We start from the raw sequence: 20,445 nt of genomic DNA, 5'->3' as shown, positions 1-20,445 counted from the left end.
CTGTTAATGTTTTGGTTGAGGTTCAAATCTAGCACAAAACTTGAATGGACCAAAAAGTTTACCACAAAAGAGCAGAAATATCACTTTATAGTCTTGAGAATACTTGTAGGCCTCTCATGATAATTACTATATCGACTTATCATTCAACATGTGACAAATGGAACAATATTTTTTGGGGTTAATATTTATCGTGGGTACTTTTTCCTTTGCAGTAATGGGATATTTTTCGTTTTTTCGTTTCGGGTTATTTTCTTGAAATATGGTAAGATTTGAGCTGTAGAAGGCCAAATAAATCACTTCTATGACTCATTATAGACACAAACTAATTACTAATTATTAAGTGTTGCAGTCTGCTATTTAGTCATTTCAGCTCATTTTTATTTTTATTTTTTTATGTTGTACAGTTTAGTTATTTAGTTAGTTAGTTTTTGGGGGATAATTTTGTAATGCTGCTTCATTGTTTGGTTTCAATATTATCGTTTATTGTCTATATTTACTTCATTAATATATCGCACTTCAAAATATCGTGACAACCCTAAATACTCGATATTCAAATTTTGCATATCTCCAAAACAATTGTCATATTATTTACTTTTCAATATATCTCCCACCCCTATCTTTGACTGATACCTTTATCCCCAACATCAAAATATGTTTTTGTTTTTGCCATGTTGTTACTCTGCCTCCCTGTTTAGTTCACAGACACGGCCAGTGTAAGAATGATTAAGTAATAATTTCTTTTCACACAGCCAATTTTCCAACAGCAAATGGAGATATGCCTTTTTATTGAAATCCAATCTATCAATAAATCCTTTAATTTGTTATGGTAATGTTCTGATGACATATTGATACACAACGGAGATGATTACTTACTCTTGATAAAAATGATGCTACAAGACTCACTGATAAACACATGACATATTGCTTCCTTACGCACCTCTGTGTTATGGCTGACTACTAATTAGGAGAAAGTAATTGAAGTATAAATGCAAAAAAAAAAAATAAAAAAATCATTAAGATCTTGATTGTATTCTCACTTGTATTTTAAGCAGACAACCAAAATGAGCCATTCCACCCACACAAGCTTATTAGCAGAATTAGAGGAGATATCAGGTGACCCTGAATCCACTTTCACTCCCCCACAACCCCACAGAGAGTGTGAGGTAAAGTGAAGCCGACGGCCCGGTGAAAGCCACAACAAATTGAACAGCAGAATCAGAAAGGCCTTGGGTCACTTGTGGGAGAATGTGGTGCAGAAAGTAAATTAAACAAAGTAAAATAGGAAGTGAAAAGGGCAGGAATGAGGAGAGAGAGAGAGTAAATAATCCATAGCAACAGAGAGCAAGATGGTGAGGAGAGAGGGAGGTCAAAGGTGACTGTACAGTGATGGAGGAGTCCAGGATGGAGGAGGAGGTAGACTTAACCTGGTTCAAACTTAGCCCCAGGTAGTTGCATGTGCTCATTATATACTGCTGGGATCGTGCCCTTTACTTTACATTGTAGGAGTTCAACAAGCAGCCAAAGCACCTCTGTGGACACAACTACTTGTCATGATGTCAGTTTCCCTGTCCTCCCGTGCTCTCTCCCCCTCCCCTACCTGTGTGTCTGGAGCTGGGTGGAGTGCCTGACTCCTCCCGTGCACACCTGGGGTGCATCAGCCTAATCACCACCACCTGCTGCTGAGTACAAGAAGGCTTGGCAGTCTACACTCGGTGCCAGACCGTCCGCGTGTAAAACGTGAATGTTTCTTGCTAAGCTTTGTTATATGGTACTTTCCGGCAAATGCTCATTTGGATTTATGCACCCTCCAGATTCCTGCCTCTACTCGCCCAGCTCCTGCCGCCACGTTCCAGTCCCGGTATCGCTTCCAGCTCGTCTTGTCTCCTGCTCGTCTCGTCTCCTGCTCGTCTCGTCTCCTGCTCGTCTCGTCTCCTGCTCGTCTCGTCTCCTGTCCGGTCCTGGTCTCTGGTTTGTCACCCGCTCCCCGCTCTGGTCTTCGTCTGATCCGCCTGCCCTGGTACCGCACCTGCTTCTATCCCCGTCCTGGTCCTGTCCTGCCCGCCTCTACCTGCACCGCACCCGCCTGACCCGTCTCCCGCTCCCCGGTTCCTGTACCTGCTCTTGTGACCTGTTTAAAGACTGCATTTTCACCGCTGTAAATAAACACTGTTAAAACTGCTCTGGTCTGCATCCTTTGGTCCTATCCGCACCGTTACGACAGAACGGTCTGGCCACTATGGACCAAGCAGGCTCAGATCCGGACCAGACGCGCCGCCTGACGCACTCTCACCCCGAGGCGGTGCTGGGTCAGCATGAACAATCCATTCGAACTCTATTGGAGCTAAATCAGACATTGTCCCAGCAGGTGGCACAGCTTAACCACCAGGTGGCCGCGCTCCTCGTCACCCCGCCTGCTGCAGCTGGAGCGCCGCCACGCCTCCCGGAGCCGAGAGGCACGGATCCGGAGCCGTATGCTGGACAGCCTCACCTCTGTCGCGGATTCCTGTTCCAGTGCGAGTTCATGTTCCAGCAATGCCCTTCTCGTTTCAGCTCGGGGGCCACCAAGATCCGATATATATGTGGATTACTCCGGGGCAGAGCTCTCCAGTGGGCAGAGGCGCGCCTAATGAAGACGTCTGTGGATAGCCTGGATTTTAATGAATTTGTGTCCACGTTTAAGCTGGTGTTTGACCACCCGCACTACCAGGACAATGCTGCCTCCCGGTTATTGACTCTCAGCCAGGGCTCCAGGACGGTAGCGGATTATTCCATTGAATTCTGGACACATGCGGCGGAGCTGGACTGGACGGACAGCGCGCTGCGGGCTGTGTTTGTGCGGGGCCTGAACGAGACTTTGAAAGATGAATTGGTTTCCCGGGACGAACCCCCCGACCTGCGGACCCTCATCTCCCTCACTCACCGTATAGACAACCGCCTACGGGCTCGTCGCCGAGAGAGACGCCGGTCACCGGTCCCGCCGGAGCCACGCGCTGCCCCGCCCCCGCCGGATGAGCCCATGCAACTCGACAGGACCCTTGTGTCGGCCGAGGAGCGTCAACGGAGGCGTCGTCTGGCCGGGGCTTGCCTCTACTGCGGTGAGCGCGGACATTATGTGGTCACTTGCCCAGTTCGGCCAAAAGGGGGGGCCCACCAGTAGCACTGGGAGTACTGGTGGGCGAGCAACACATCCTGGACTCTTCTAATAGACTGCGGCTCAGCGCCACCCTGTGCGTTCGCACAGAGACCTTATGCGTTTCCGCCCTTATCGACTCCGGGGCTGAGAGGGACTTTATTGATGCCCAAGTCGCGGAGCAGCTCGGGGTCTACCTGGAGCCCCTCGAACGCCCCTTAAATGCCCAGGGGCTCAATGGACGTTTTCTGGGGCACATCACTCACATCACAGAACCTGTCACCGTGATTCTGTCCGGCAACCACCAAGAGAACCGTCAGTTTCATGTCCTGTCCTCCTCCGCTTCTCCTCTGGTCCTTGGTTACCCCTGGCTACGCGCCCACAACCCTGTTTTCGATTGGGCCAGGGGCGGAGTTTCGGGCTGGAGTCCCGATTGCCACGCCAAGTGCCTTCGGTCCGCCCTCCCTCCGGCCGGGAGGTCCTTTCCTGTCGCTGATCCGTCCCCAGACACCCCCAATCTGTCCTCGGTGCCTGCTGAATATCACGACCTGGGGGAGGTTTTTAGCAAGAGCAAGGCCCTCTCTTTACCGCCCCACCGTCCATATGACTGCGCCATTGACCTCCTGCCGGGTGCCCCACTACCATCTAGCAGGCTATATAACCTGTCTAAACCTGAACGCGAGTCAATGGAGGACTATATCCGTGGGTCCCTGGCTGCCGGAATCATCCGCCCGTCCACTTCACCCGTGGGAGCGGGGTTCTTCTTTGTGGCTAAGAAGGACAAATCCCTGCGGCCTTGCATTGATTACCGGGGTCTGAACAATATAACCGTAAAGAATAAATACCCGCTTCCCTTACTGGACTCGGCATTTACGCCCCTCCACGGTGCGACCATCTTCTCAAAGTTGGATTTGCGGAATGCGTACCACCTGGTGCGCATCAGGGAGGGAGACGAATGGAAGACGGCCTTCAAGACACCCCTGGGACATTTCGAATACTTGGTTATGCCCTTCGGTCTCACCAACGCCCCTGCCGTATTCCAAGCCCTCATCAACGATGTGCTCCGTGATTTCCTTAACCGATTCGTCTTTGTTTACTTGGATGACATCTTGATTTTCTCGCGGTCCCCCCAGGAGCATCATCAGCACGTTCGCCAGGTTCTCCAGCGCCTCCTCGAGAATAAACTGTTCGTGAAAGCTGAGAAATGCGAGTTTCACGCAGAGGAGGTCAGCTTTTTGGGCTTCATTGTGGGGCGGGGCCAAGTAAGAGCTGACCCTGAAAAGATCCAGGCTGTCACTGAGTGGCCCGTTCCTACCAGCCGGAGACAGCTCCAGAGATTTATCGGCTTTGCCAATTTTTATAGACGTTTCATCCGGGATTTTAGTAGGGTTATCTCGCCCTTAACTAAACTCACCTCTCCTGCTTTGCCGTTTGCCTGGTCTCCTGAGGCGCAGACAGCCTTCGAGAAGCTTAAGAGACTATTTACCTCCGCTCCCATCCTGCACCAGCCCGACCCTTCACGGCAATTCATCGTGGAGGTCGACGCCTCCGACTCGGGAGTGGGGGCCGTGCTTTCGCAGAGGTTCGACCCCCACAACCGCCTCTGTCCCTGCGCCTTCTTTTCCCGGCGACTGTCCTCGGCCGAGGTCAATTATGATGTGGGGGATCGGGAGCTCCTTGCCGTAAAGCTGGCCTTGGAGGAGTGGCGCCACTGGCTCGAAGGGGCGGAGCAACCATTCATCGTCTGGACCGACCATAAAAACTTGGAGTACATCCAGTCCGCCAGGCGCCTCAATCCCCGTCAAGCTCGTTGGTCCCTCTTCTTCAGCCGCTTCAACTTTCTCCTCACCTACCGCCCCGGATCTCGGAACGTCAAACCGGATGCCCTCTCCCGCCAGTTCGCCCTGGAGGATAGCCCGGTCACCGCAGAAACAATTATCCCCTCCTCGTGTGTGGTGGCCGCGGTCCATTGGGATATCGAGGACACCGTCCGAGAGGCCCAGACCAACGACCCCGACCCAGGTAACGGCCCTCCAGATAAACTGTTTGTTCCCGATTCTGTCCGGTCTCAGGTGCTCCAGTGGGTCCATGCCTCCCGTTTCGCCTGCCATCCTGGTGCCGGTCGCTCTCTCTCCCTCCTCAGGAGACGCTTCTGGTGGCCCACGATGGACACAGACACCCGGGCTTATGTCGCCGCCTGCCAGGTATGTGCTCGGGCCAAGGCCTCCCACTCACCCCCTTCTGGTCTCTTGCATCCTCTCCCAGTTCCTCGTCGCCCTTGGTCCCACATCGCCTTGGACTTCGTGACGGGCCTTCCCCCTTCCCAGGGGAACACGGTGGTTCTCACCATTGTGGACCGCTTCTCCAAGGCCGCCCATTTCGTTGCCCTGCCTAAGCTCCCCACAGCCAAAGAAACTGCCGACCAGCTGACCAGTCATGTCTTCCGACTCCACGGCATCCCGGTGGACATCGTGTCCGACAGAGGGACCCAATTCACCTCTCAGGTATGGCGGTCTTTCTGCGACAGTTTGGGGGCCACGGTTAGCCTCACGTCCGGGTTCCATCCACAATCTAATGGGCAGACGGAGCGGGCCAACCAAGACCTGGAGTCGGCCCTACGGTGCACAGCCTCCGCCAACCCCGCGACCTGGAGTACTCACCTACCCTGGATAGAGTACGCTCACAACTCCCTCGTGAGTTCCGCCACTGGTATGTCCCCCTTCGAGGCATCGCTGGGATATCAACCCCCTCTCTTTCCCACGGAGGAGAGGGACCTCGCCGTCCCGTCTGTTCAGCGCCATCTCCAGCGCTGTCGCCGGATCTGGAAGAAGGCCAGGGCGGCCCTTCTTCGGGCTGGAGCGCGCACTAAGGCGACGGCCGATCGCCACCGTGTCCCGGCGCCCGTATACCAACCTGGCCAGATGGTTTGGCTCTCCGCCAAGACGGTCCCGCTGAAGACGGACTCCCGTAAGCTGTCCCCCCGATTCCTGGGACCGTTTAAGATCATGAGGATCATAAATCCATCGGCGGTGCGCCTCCAGTTACCCCCGTCTCTCCGGATTCATCCGACCTTTCACGTCTCCCAGGTTAAACCAGTCCGGACCAGCGACCTGTGCCCTCCGGCCGATCCCCCACCGCCCGCCCGAGTCATTGACGGCCACCCGGCGTTCACCGTCCGCCGCCTGATTGACGTTCGTCGCCGTGGTAGGGGCCTCCAGTACCTCGTCGATTGGGAGGGTTACGGTCCGGAGGAGCGATCCTGGGTGCCCAGGGCACGCATTCTGGACCCCGACATGGTGAGAGACTTTCACCGCGCTCATCCTGACAAGCCTGGGGGTCCACCAGGAGGTGGACCTTAGGGGGGGGGTACTGTCATGATGTCAGTTTCCCTGTCCTCCCGTGCTCTCTCCCCCTCCCCTACCTGTGTGTCTGGAGCTGGGTGGAGTGCCTGACTCCTCCCGTGCACACCTGGGGTGCATCAGCCTAATCACCACCACCTGCTGCTGAGTACAAGAAGGCTTGGCAGTCTACACTCGGTGCCAGACCGTCCGCGTGTAAAACGTGAATGTTTCTTGCTAAGCTTTGTTATATGGTACTTTCCGGCAAATGCTCATTTGGATTTATGCACCCTCCAGATTCCTGCCTCTACTCGCCCAGCTCCTGCCGCCACGTTCCAGTCCCGGTATCGCTTCCAGCTCGTCTTGTCTCCTGCTCGTCTCGTCTCCTGCTCGTCTCGTCTCCTGCTCGTCTCGTCTCCTGCTCGTCTCGTCTCCTGTCCGGTCCTGGTCTCTGGTTTGTCACCCGCTCCCCGCTCTGGTCTTCGTCTGATCCGCCTGCCCTGGTACCGCACCTGCTTCTATCCCCGTCCTGGTCCTGTCCTGCCCGCCTCTACCTGCACCGCACCCGCCTGACCCGTCTCCCGCTCCCCGGTTCCTGTACCTGCTCTTGTGACCTGTTTAAAGACTGCATTTTCACCGCTGTAAATAAACACTGTTAAAACTGCTCTGGTCTGCATCCTTTGGTCCTATCCGCACCGTTACGACACTACTAGAACTATTTCCACTGTGAAGAATGCAATCAAACACTTAATTTAAAAATGCCTAAGTCAAAACAATTTTGCTTTGAAATATTTTTTTTCCTTTTTCAGTGGCCTCTAAATATCATCCAATGCAATACTGGACTATTACAGTTCAGAAAAGAATTTACCTGTTATGAAACATTGATGAATCCAACCACAAGCCAGGCTGTGCTTGAGTGTTACACAACCTAGCATCTATTGCAAATATGTAAAACTGATGCATATACGTTGAGTAAGTGGTTCCTATTGGTAAGTCAAAGCAAACTGATAGACTTCAAAAACAGTTTAAGACATTTAAGTACATTATAGTTCATATGAACTCAATACATCCTACATATTTTGGGTAAATATTATTAAAAGTGTTGATTACTTTGTAAAACAAGTGCACCATTCAGGTTGAAATGGAGGATAGGACATGGATGTGGCTCTGGTGCCATAAAACCGGATTTCAGAGCCAAAAATTAGTTTCAGATTGTGACACTGACATGATGCCATATGGTGAGATTTGTACGATTTGATGCATTGCAGCACAGTGTTTGTTACAGCCAGTCATATCACGCTTTACTCATATACTTCCTCTAATTTGTCTGTAAGCATTCTACTGTATGGCCTGGTTTGCCCTACCCTCAAGCACACCCGAGATGGATACTCGAGCAATAACACTATGGCCTAACCATTACATGCAGTTTGGTGATTGACCTCTGAAGCCAGGCGTTGTAATTGCACACTCTAATAAAGACTTGTTTTATTGTGTCGGTGTATATATGGGAGAGGGCTTTGGGCAATTTTGTTGTGCTCTCGTCCCGTTGCCCTTGTCCACTTCTGCACCTCAATCACGTTCTGCAGCAATCTAATCGCAGCAACCCCCTCCAAGCATAACGTCCTTAAGAAGAGGATCTCCCAAGGTCAAACATCGTCCTAAAAGACACACACACACAGCACAGAGATCAAAGGCTCCTCCAGCTCGTCCATGCATCCTCGGTCACCTTCACAATCAAGTCTTGTGAAGATCCTCCCCCTCCTGGTTAAAACATCTCATCTGTGTAAAACTGCTCTTTATCAACAAGAGGCATCTATAAGCCATAATCACGACCCTGACCTAAATATTCAACCACAAATAAATACGTTTACAGAGGGTTATTATGTATTGCAGGGACACATTATTAAATCAACTGACTCCATGTACCAAAACAAACTTGATTTTTAATTACTGGCATAGATTAAGTGCAGTAAGGCTAAAAAAAAAACGTCTAATCACAGAAAATGTCCAGCTTTTAGCATTATTGTGGAAATGGTCATCAGGAAGTACATCAAGAATAAAAGCAAGAGACAAATGTTATAAAAGCCATAATATTGCAATATAGTAGACCTATACACTGCCTGTTTTTCTTTATTCATAAAATACTGAATACTGTTTAATCCATTGTAAATATAGTTGAGGATTTGAATGCTCGTAGCTAAATAATGTACATGTACAAAAGTCTAAAATAAAACTATACACTATATAGTGTTATACTGTTAACAGGTGCAAAGGCTCTCTCTCTCTCTTTGTTGATTTCTCTCTCTCTATCTATCTCTCACTCTTTCCTTCCTCCTGCAGGGCTGCCTCAGAACCACCACTTTGCTTCTTCTGTGTCCAGTCAGGGAAAAAGACATCAGCATCTGTCAACGCCAGCCCATCACCTCCACTGCTCCATAGCCATTTATCTGCCCCTTAACTTTCTGTCAGTTTGACCCTGCTCTCTCTTTCATTATCCCCTGACACTTTATTCTGTATGATTTCAATTCTTTTGCTGTTTCCATGTTTTTCACCTTATTTTGCAGCTTCAGAGAAATCCATTTAGATTCTCGAAAATGCAAAGTTTCAACACCTTCTTTATACATTTAAGTAGCCATTTGTTTTCCTTAGGTCAAAAAGCAATTTATAAACCCAAACAACATAATGAGATGCAGGAAATAATGAGCTGATAGCGTGCATAGCTGCAAAAACAACATCTATTCTATATTTAAACATGAGGGGAAAAAAATACTTCCTTTTAAAATCCATTACTGTAATCACCAGAAGGAGGTTGTAGCTTGGCACGCTGACCACAGTGATCAGTGGAAAGAGTCAGGAGAAGGTAATTGCCAGAGAGATAAAACAGAAGATAGGATGTGTGTCTGTAAGAGGCGATGAGAGACAGCCTATGAACTGAAACACAGGGACAAAACACTCTGAGTCAAGGAAAGATCTGTGACATACATCGAGACTAGGGGATGGTAAAGGGTTTAGTGCACGAGCGGTGTCTGACTGATCAAGCTCGTGCATACCTGCTGTCGCCAGCCATATGCACCCTGCCACAACGTGACATAACACATGGCCCGACATGTCATGTTTCACCGTGGCATCCTGCAGTGCCGCGTGGGTAAGCTGAGACCCGCTAATATCCAAAACAACTCCTGGCTTTTGGCCTCAACTTATCCATTTAAATTTATTACACAAGAGCGATTTATGACTCAACGCTCTGCGCACAGCAAACAACTCAAGCAAATGTAATTCTAATGTTACATCAATAAAGACCAGCGTTTCATTTGTACAGCAACCTTCTACCTTAAGTACAAGCATCAATGTGACAGCGAAGGCAATACTTACAAAATGGTGCGTAACGATTATGTGGCATTAAAGACATTAAACTACAGACACATACAATAGCAATGCCTTAAGTGTCTGAGGACAAGTAGGGAGACTTGTCAGAGTCAGTAGTCGTCAAGGCTGGAGATCTGCGCTGTTGCTTCTCCTTTATAAAACACGACAATAAAGCGACAAATGAAACCGCACAAAAGCGTGCATACGTACCCAGAATTAAACCGCGCTCCCTGGAGCCTCCTCATCTGTCCAGCTGTTTCAGTTTACAAAATTGTGACCCACAAGTTGGTGTCCACACGTGCCTCTCCTCCGCACGTCAATCTGTCTCACTCCCTGGGATCAAACCTGTCACTCATGCCCCTTTCTTTCCCCCTCTCTCTTGACGTCTCCAAAATTGAGTCCATCCATTCACAACGGAAAGAGACGCGGCTATATTGTCCTTTCCCCCCGCACAGCGCTGCTCAGAGGGTCACGGTGCCCTCCATCTCTCCCCGTCGTGAATCTCGGAGTGCGTGTCGGAGGGGAGGGAAAGAGCGAGCTGTTGCTGGAGCCGTCGCCTCTCAGCCTCCGTCTCTCTGTGCGCGCCTCTCTCTCCCGCGCTTAGCATGCCTTTCATCTCACGCCTCCCTCCCCTCTGAACCCCCTCCATCTCTTTCCCCCTCACTCCTCAGTCTATCTGCTTCTACACCGGCTGCTTAAATTCACTATTCGCCCATGGAACGTTTACGCTTTGAGGGACACGCTCCAAATACGCATCAGGGAAACCTTACAAAGCAGGCAGCGAGTCACAAATGAAAATAACCCCAAGGAATTCCTCTAGATTCCAGTTTGAGTAAGACATTTGAACACATCATAAACAAACAGTTGCTTTAGGTGGCCAATTTGCGTTTTTTCTGATACGAATTTTGGAAATATGCGCATTTTACATGGTGAATGCGCAGTTACTGAGAGGTTATGCAGATGACATCACAACCTTTAGAACTTAAATAGTGCGTGGCAAAGATATATGTATGGTGAGTGATGACATTTTCTCCTGTAAGAGCTAAACACAGACCTAAACTGTGAAAGAGCTGTCTAATAATAGATACAAAAGTCTACAATTCTACTTATTAACCTATTAAGTTTGTACCAGGTATTTAAAAACATGAAAATAAAGTAGACTATTATTATTTTTATTATCATCATCATTATCATCATCATCATCATCATCATCATCATCATTATTATTATTATTATTATTATTATTATTATTATTATTCACAGACAAACATGAGGCAATAAAAAGCACAAAAAACCTCAAAAAACACACATTTTATCTGTTATCTGCTGCACATTGTTCTGCCTCAGTCACTCAGTTGGAAAGCTGAGGATAATTTTTCGAATAAAATGATGTCACGGCATATCCTCTATTATTAGTTTAACTCTTAAGCCGCTCTTTTCCATTGTATCTAGTTAGTGCTCGCTGCCAAGTTGCCAATAAGTTGCTATGGCACGAGTGATGGGCTGTTTGAAAACATTGCAGTGAAGCGCATTGTCGGGAATAAACTTAACGCTCCACACTTCCTGGAAGGGGTGAGAGAGTGGCCTATTAGAATTAACTGTTAGCACTTAAGCAACAACTGTTCGGAATCTTATTTCCCTTCAGCTTTTCCTACCCAGGGCTCTCCACAGGAAATCATCTGCCTTAATTAGACGGGTCGAGGTATTACACTGGACACATAACACAAAGCTCGATGTCTGTGTAGTCCCTCAGTGTTCCAGGTCTGATCCATAACAAAAGACAAAGTTTAAATCTGTCAACTGGACAAATCGCTCCTACAACAATTTGTCCAGTTGACAGATTTAAACTTCATCTTTTGCTACAAATCTCAATGACTGACAGCATCTGTTGGTCACTTTATATTAACTTGTCATTCATAACAATCAGTGCAATGGTACATTTGGCAATGCTAAAAGATGCTAAATGAATCCTAGAAAACTGAGTTTATATATTATAAACTTTCCATGAACTGTCATCTGGGCATCTTGCGTCCCCATATATAACTGTTAGTTGATGTAGTGGACTTTTGTTGCTTGTGTGCTGCAGCCTCAAATACTTTGAAAATCTACTGAATAATGCAGAATGACAAAAACAAATTGTTTTTTTTAACATACATGATCATTCACACACAGTGGCTCCCTCTTTTCTGCATCACTCGAGAAAAAACAAAAACTAAAACACCAGAGATATTGGAAAGAATAGCTGTAATAAAACTACATCGCCAGGAAGTTGTGAGTAGACATATAAATATATGTGAATGTTAGTGTAAGCCATGGATACATTATTCCCCGCTTCCATAGAATCAGATCATGCTGAGAAATACTCACTTCCATCCTGGTGATCTACCCGAGGCCAGCTAACGGCTTGTTGCAGGAGTCTGACCTTTGACCTTTGATGCCAGGGGTCATGTGTGTCATGATGCTCCGGGAGGACTGCAACCTGTAAACACACAACACACTGCGGAGGCTGATTTTTACCAGCTGAAGCCAAGGAGCAGAACAAGTTTAGCGTAGGACGTCGATGTTAGACTATTTATATGCTAACCTACTTTAAGATGCTGTAAATTTAAGAACCTGTCTGATCTGAGACGTCATTTTAGACAGACAGGCGTGACAGATAAATCCCAACATTTGCGGCCTATTTTACATGTTTCAAGAAGTGGATCTGGAGTGTGGTTCTTTCCAGTATATGTTGAACTCCTATCGATTTCATAGGCATTAGTTTGATAAAACACTATGGGCTCACATTTGTTATTTACACATTTTTGGGTTGATGCTTTGCTTTACTGGTGGGTGCAGCTGTAGCAGGTGCACTGTTCCATATATGCTATCATGATAAAGTAAAGTAATTTCCATGAGTGTGGTGACTTGCTACAGGTGAATTTAATGTCATTGTGTCTCTCTCACCTCTTTGGGGGAAGTGGCATTTAGGACAGAAAGGGATGGCATTTGAGGGGTGAATGCTGCAGGGACCAAAGTCAGTCAAGAATGAGTTATTATCAGAAACATTTACCGGTAAAACTGGTAAAGGAGTCAGTAAAGCATGTTCTAATTGGGATAAAATCAAGATATAGCAAAAGTGTAAAGTAGTGACAATTATTTTATTGCTACTGTTGTTTGAATATTAAAATACTTATACTACTATGGAGGCAAAATGAAGACAATTTCCTGCATTTGTTCTGTTAGTACACCTCAAGTAGGGGTGTTGATTTTTAGGTGCACTAAAGTAAAATTAATTTAAAGCAATAGTAGTTTTTACTTGAATAGAAGTTGTTGTGAGTACTTTTACCACCTCAGAGTATGACAGAGCAAAACATGATGTAACTGTGGGCACTATCTTGATTAATTGTGTTTTGTTTTGTCCCAGAGAGTTAGCTGTGCCATCACACTAATCACAGCCTTGTTTGTTCCTGTTTTTGGCAGCTTCCCTGCATTTTGGCCAATTTAAAAGAGCCACTGAAGCCAAGCAGAATTACCTCTGACTATACTCACACATGGAAAATACCAGCCATGACTCGTATGACCACAGCAGTTCCTCTTGCAGTAACACTAAACGGGGAATGCAGGATCCTCATATAGAACATACATAAAGCTGGAACACACATGGGAATACACTTAAATTAAGGAACTTACACGTCAGAGAGATACAGTTTTCTATGTGGGGCTAATGTAAACTTGAATGAATGAACAGATGAGGACTTCTCTGTGACAGACTGTGTGTCCTCATGTTGCACAATGTAATTCTAGTTTCATCTTTGGCAAAAATGATGAAACAAAATGAAAGACTCAGAGGTGGTTAAAGGGCCTGTCCTCTGATTAGTTTCACATAATTCTCTGACATGTGATTTGAACCAAATGAAAGGGACAATAAATGTAGCTTTTCCTCTGACTACATTTTAACAAGGCCACAAGCAGGGTGGCTGAAGGCATGTGGAAATACAGTCCACAGTCAGAACAGTCTCTGCAACAGAAATGCAAGTGTTCATGGGTCACAGGTTATTGGAGACACAATTTTCAAAGATGTTCAACCAATAATATGTATAATAAGTCTGATGTTTTCATTAAAAATGTAAAAAAAAAACACAGGGTATTTTGGGTCAGTTTGACTAAATTTGACAACCTACACTCCTTATTATAGATGAAAATGTGTCATGTTCAGTTTTACAATGTAGCCTATATGGAATTCAGACTTGCTATTTCAACAAGATAAAGCAAATTCACTGCACCCCTCTCTACCTGAGCTGACATGACAGGTAATAGTTCTGTTTTCATTTCTCCTCCGAACAAAATGGATTTTGAGAAACTAGACAACAAAATTCACCCTGTCCCCACGTCCCTGTCTTTATTTTTCCAATCACCACCGCTTCACAGATTGACGACCACTTTATTAGAAATTATATTGGAGCGAGAAAGTGGTTAGCTGTGATGTTAACTATCACCGTCATTATCTTTTTTTCTTCCCCTGTGTAAGTGAGCGCCTTATCAGTGGAAACAGACCTGGACGTGCACGGCGTAGTGAGCAGAAGGGAGGGGAGACGAGGCAGAGGTTTGAAGGAACAGTAAAATAGAAGGATAAGGAAAGAAATGTGACAGTGACAGCACAAAGCAGTGGAGGGATATCAAAGAAGTATAGTGCATCGTAAGTGCAGAAAGCAGAGGATCAAAAACTAAATAGAATGTGAGAGAAAAAGTGTGTGTTTACAAAAGAAAAGTAGGACACAAGCATGAAAAACAATGAAATTGGCTTGAAACAACAATTGTCAGCAGGTGATTTATACTATCTTGTTTTGTCTGTCATGATATTAGTTTTTTTTATTTGTTTGATTTGTCTAATAGTGCCTTTTTATGGGCTTTTCTTTGTAGCCTCAACTGAAAATGTGTATCATCAATAACAGATAGTGTTAGTGTTAGATAATGTTTCGATATACAGCCATTCATTGTTTGTGTATTATAGTGCCTCCAACAGCTTTAGAACTGACCCTTATATAAGAGGGGGTTTATGCAAAATATACTTTCTTAGCTGTAAGATTCTGTGCAATGCTCAGCCCTCAAGCCTATGTCATCTATGTTCCGACGCACAATTCTCCATAAATATACAGAAGCAAAAACTGTACAGAACAACTTAACGAACCAGATGCAACGTGCTTTAGTTTAATTAGTTAAATGCATGTCGATTGTAATTTGATAGTGCTTTAATATGTTGTTTTTGGCAAATATCACATTGCAGTGCAGCTTTAAACAATAAAAAGTCTGTACTGATGACAAGTTAAATTAAAGTGCACATTTGTGACCTCATTTACAACATAAGGCTGATCAGCTGCTATCGCTGTTTCACTTTAGGCTTAGAGCCCTGCAGGCTTCAAGCTGCCTTCTAAACTTGGATCTAGGTGGATAAAAGACAAAAGAAATAACACACGACCCTCCTACTCACTTTATGTTATGTTAAGAAATGTATTGACATCAAATCCTCTTCAAATTCACTTCGCTTTGATCCAGCTATTTAATGTACACTGTTCTCTTTATCGATTGAATGACCTCTCTTCAAAATAAAGTCAAACGCATTGCAGTGTTGTGCAGCACATTCAACAGCGTAATGATTTTGTGTTCACCTGTCTGTAGCCTGGATGTGTTTCTTCTTCTGAGGCGGGCTCATGGTAGCAGGTGGTTTGTGCAGGCAAAAACGACAGCGATGGGAGCTGTACAAAACAGATTCACAAGTTTAAACAAGGCTCACTGGTCAGAAAGTTAAGTCTGACTCAAACATCAAAAAGATACATGTAGAGCATAGTTATCTGGGCCAGGTGGATTTATTTTATTTTGCATGAATGACTGTGTGGACAATGCCAGAAATAATATGATATGAAAAACATTCGATATCAGATTCTCACTTTACATTATACATTCATTTCCTATTTGTTTCCATGGGCCAGACAGTCTGTTTGAGTGGGGTCCTATCAATGTTCTGTCCACACATATCCCCTGTCTAAAGCCCATAGTTGATTTAAAGGTTTAGGCAGGATAAAAGAATGCAACTCATGATCAAAACTCAACCAGCCTTATAGCATTTAATGAGTCTCTTTTGTCTTTATGTGTAATAAATCAGCTTTATTAATGACTTAACCTCTAAGGACTAATGTACGATCTACTAAAGTTTATGCAAGCATTAAATCAGCCCATTTACTCTCTCTCTTAATGACATCTTTTGCAAATTCTGCTAAGTCATGTAGTTCTGCGTTTATTGATGAGTTAATTATTGTGCACAGACAGTTGTTTGGCCCCATGTATCACCATGCTCCAGAGTTGTGTGCATTGCAGGCACTGGAGCACTTAAACGATAAATTACTAAAATTGCTGTGAACTTCCACTAAGCTTTACTTGATGAAAAATGCAAAGAAATAAAAGTATTTTTTTCAAGACAAATGTGTTTTTACTGCAAAACTGAAAATGGAGCAGAACTGCAGGTTAACTATTATTCATTTGATCAGTGCTCCTATCTGTACTGGAGTATAAAATAATAGACTTGAGGATTTCTGATCTTATGACCTTGAGACTGGTTCATGCATTATTGATTTGTCACGCCAGTATTATTGTGCCTCAATTGGAAGTACTGTAGTGTGTTTCAACAAAACAAAACCCGCCAAATATACCCTGTATGGGACATGTCATGTAGAATTGGCTATATAGACACTAAGTCATGTTATAATAGTGAGCTCACTGAGAGTTGTATGGATTGATTCACGCATGTCTGAGTAATTCTGCATTGTCCTGCATTTGAGGCTTGAGCACTCAGAAGATTTCAGTTTTCACCTGGCCTACCCCCTGCTGTTTTCTATGGTGAAATTTCACTATGAAGAGGATTATTAGGAAGTTAGAGCATATTAGCTCTACAGCTTAAAACTAGAAGTCCAGTTTCTATGATTAAGCCATTATATATAAGTGATAACTGCAGTTGAATAATGATCCAAGAACTGTATGTTAATACAAAGTACACAAAAAATAAAACTACAGATTGCTGTTCCAAATGTAAGAGAAACTTCTGGGGCTGTACTGCAAGCAGGGCCAGTAAAGGCTTGGACATGAAACGACAGGAGAGATGAAAGCAAGTGTCAACCGTGTGTTTGAAAGTGAGTGGGACACAGCTCATGAGGGTTAGCGAGCACCATCTTTCCAAGAAGAGATTAAGAATAATCGTATCCAGGGGCAAGACAGTATGTGTGCTTAGAAGTGAGTGGTTTATATAGAATAGAGAAGAGAGAGTGAGGAAAGTGCATCCAACCCCAAGGTGGAAAAGTGCAAATTAGAAGATTGGGAGATATGACAGGGAGCAAAAATCAATATGGTTCGAGTGATAAAGTTACAGAAATGGGCCAAAGAAGCCAGCGACAAAATGCTCTGGAGAGGTGCAAAAGAAGAAGCATGAGCTGTTGTTAGTCTTCAGGCTCTTCCAGAAAGGACAAGAATGTGTGGGTGGAAAGCAACATTTACTGACACAAACTCACCAACTGTCTGTGTGTGTGTGTGTGTGTGTGTGTGTATGTATGCGTGTGTATGTGCATGCACCCAGCTACCAGTAACATTATATAAGGATGATCAAAAAACAAGAAACCATGGCAACACAGTAATCCTTCAAGCCTTGCCACAAAACAAGACAAAATAATCAGGTGCGACAGAGCAGTCACAGAAGCAAATGGGAACTTTTGAACAATATACAAAGGCTGCCTGTGATGTGCCCTGATGATGACAGTCAAGTAACAAGCCAATAACAATAGTAATAGTAATAATAATATATATCACCTAACAATTTGATATGTCACGTGACACAGCTTGCAATACCAGCGTTATCACAAGCTGGTCATATAGCAAAATTCAATATATATCATATCTATGGGTTTCAGAATGATAAAGAATTAGTTGTTGCTACAACAATTAATAATTTAAAATAAATAAATAAACTCAAAATGTCACATATAACAGGAAGCTGAAAAAACATGAATATCTATCATCTAACAGACACTGAGGGCAAGGCGGGTTAAGTGCCTTGCCCAAGGACACAACAACAACATTTATCTGTGGGAGCTGGAATCACACCACCAGCCTGTGGGTCAGTGGATCTAATCGCGCTATTAATGATGCTTATGTCAAGAGCAGGATTTGAACCGTCAACTTTTGGATCAGTGTACAAACACTCTACTCACTGAGAAAACTTTTGAATGAACACCAAGTTTATTATTAAGCATCTTAAAATCTCCATTGGTTTAACATCAGGATCACTGAATATTCTATGAGGTGTGATGTCACAATTCCGAGCTCTATACTTTGCCCATAAATAAGACCATACATTTTAAAGGAATGTTTGAATAGGATTTATCACAGTCCAGAAGAATACCCTTTGCCAGCCCTCTAGCTCTTCCCGACAGCAACAGTCATGGCTTCAGCATATTTCAGGCCTACCCTGGGGATGTGACAAACCCCAAATCGAGGCATCCAGGCCAATGCCCCAAATGTCTACAGCCGCTCCACAACTCAAGAACGACGCTCCCCTCTCTGTCTGAGTGCACAGCTTAGGAGAGGATAAGGGGATAAATGAGGTAGCTTCGGTGGATGCCTTTTCACTGGCCACAGCTTAAAAGCTCATTTGCATCTGTCCCAGTGCAGCACAGGGCTAAACCCTGACTCTGGTCACCTAAATAACAGCAACACACCTGTCATTTTTCAGATTCTCATAGCACCAGACCAAAAGCTTTATGATAAGGCCAATTACAGATGGTCTAGTTTGAACAGAATTTATAAAGTAAATACTGAAGAATGTTAAATGTGTGATCCTGGTGATGATATGTATAGACTCACTACATGGTATTCATGGGTTTTAGCTTTCTGTTATATGCAACTTTTTCCTTCTCAAAAGTTCAGTGTTCAATGCACATATAATGGGCAAAAATAATGTATTCACCTTCTTCTGGAAGTTGACGTGGGCGCTGCCACTGTCATTGGAGTTGTATTATTTTGCATGGGGCTGCCGATAATTCTATATGGACTACATAGTCATTTTAAAGCCTCCAGAGAATCGGTGTTAACTTGTTGGTCACATGAACATTGAACATTTTACATAAATCAACCTATTTTATGTAATATTTTTGAGGCACCAGAAAGAAAGTGCGGTTTGGAGCATTTAGAGGAAAATGTGTGAGGGGTGAAATAAGGTCAATAGAGTATTATGTAGTATCTTGGAAAGAGAAGAAGACATTTGTCAATACTTGTCAATAGTTAAAATGAATAAATGTTGATAGAATAGAAAAACACAAAAGGGATATTATATGAGTTTGAGGGTTGCAAGAGATAATTTTGAGATGAGAAAAACAGTGGGTAGTGCTATGAGGATATTAAAAAATAGCATTGTACTGCTGTGTCTCCTTTCAGTGTAGTGTCATTTCCAGAGGCCAGGGATCATGAGCTCCCGAGGGTGCTCTCATTCAGATAATGAAGCACTGCCTGAAAATGGAGTGAGCCGGCAGACCCAGAGAGACCTTTTATAGCATAATTAAAACTTTACTATCAAATCTCCAAACCACTTCTAGCACAGCAGTAGAGAGGCAAAGTGCTCTTCCTGACACGGGCTTGGATTTCATATGAGATCATATGTGAAGCAACCTATCTCACTCTCTTAGCTCTGGGATCAGGGGCTGGACCGAGGAGACTGAGGGCTCACACAGCAGTCAATATCACCTGCTGACAAATCCACATTATCACAAATGTGTGGAGAGTAAACAGGAGGCATCCACTCCACAGCAGTGTCTCATAACGAAGCACCTGTCACCGTGGCTCATGCAACATTACATCATGTTTTCAAAGCAGTTAGGCTCTAGGCAACTGTCTGAGCATGTAAGAGAATTTACTAGTAACTGAAACTGACATGTATAATAAGACTGAAGTCCATAGTAGTCCCATGCTAATAAAAAATCCACGTAGACGTTTATGTTTTTTAAAATGTATGCAATTGTTGATAAAATTAATAACTGATCCTGCATCATAAATAATACACAATTTGATAAAACAAGCCAGTAAATAATAATGTACTGTTCTCAAATAAAAACCTATGCCAAATCAAAATGCAAAAACAGTACCTTTACCAAGCCGGCTGCACCTCAAGAGAAAAGCCACTGCAGGAAATGAAAAACAAAGATAGTGCTATATTGTTTCATGATCCTGCAGTTTTACCATCTCCATATCTCACATATTTACTTATACAAACAATATGCCATGGAATTACTGTGAACATAGACTATACAGCCTCTATGTGGATGAACCTCCTATTATTTTGAAATAAGAGAATTGCATGCTGTTTAATCTCCCTGTTGACCAAATGCCAAAATTATAAATAGCAGCTCCCTGTACAGTAGGTGCTTGTGTGTACCTAAAGATTTCATTATATGCTTTTGCAACTGGTGTGGATAATGACCTCATTTCATGCAGGTTTGATTGTACAGAGTGGCAGTGCATGGTGCGCAGGTGTGCACTGCATCTATTGTGTCTGTTGTTCAATTGAACTTCAGCCCATCATTATAAGAAAACAGA

At 44.6% G+C, this 20,445-nt stretch overlaps 1 protein-coding gene across 1 annotated transcript in view; it reads right to left on the bottom strand.

Annotated features, from left to right (window-relative positions):
• The window catches only part of LOC117384925 (leucine-rich repeat and immunoglobulin-like domain-containing nogo receptor-interacting protein 3), a 33,324-nt gene extending 22,936 nt beyond the window's left edge, over positions 1–10,388 (bottom strand). The window contains exon 1 of the mRNA XM_033982105.2: positions 10,045–10,388. The gene's annotated coding sequence lies outside the window, so the exon portion shown is untranslated. The remainder of the gene's footprint in view (positions 1–10,044) is intronic.
• Positions 10,389–20,445: the final 10,057 nt, after the last annotated feature.

The sequence above is a fragment of the Periophthalmus magnuspinnatus genome, chromosome 17 (assembly GCF_009829125.3).
Source record: "Periophthalmus magnuspinnatus isolate fPerMag1 chromosome 17, fPerMag1.2.pri, whole genome shotgun sequence".
Taxonomy (NCBI): domain Eukaryota; kingdom Metazoa; phylum Chordata; class Actinopteri; order Gobiiformes; family Gobiidae; genus Periophthalmus; species Periophthalmus magnuspinnatus.
The sequence above is the reverse complement of the archived record's forward strand: the minus strand, read 5'-3'. Positions and strand labels throughout refer to the sequence as shown.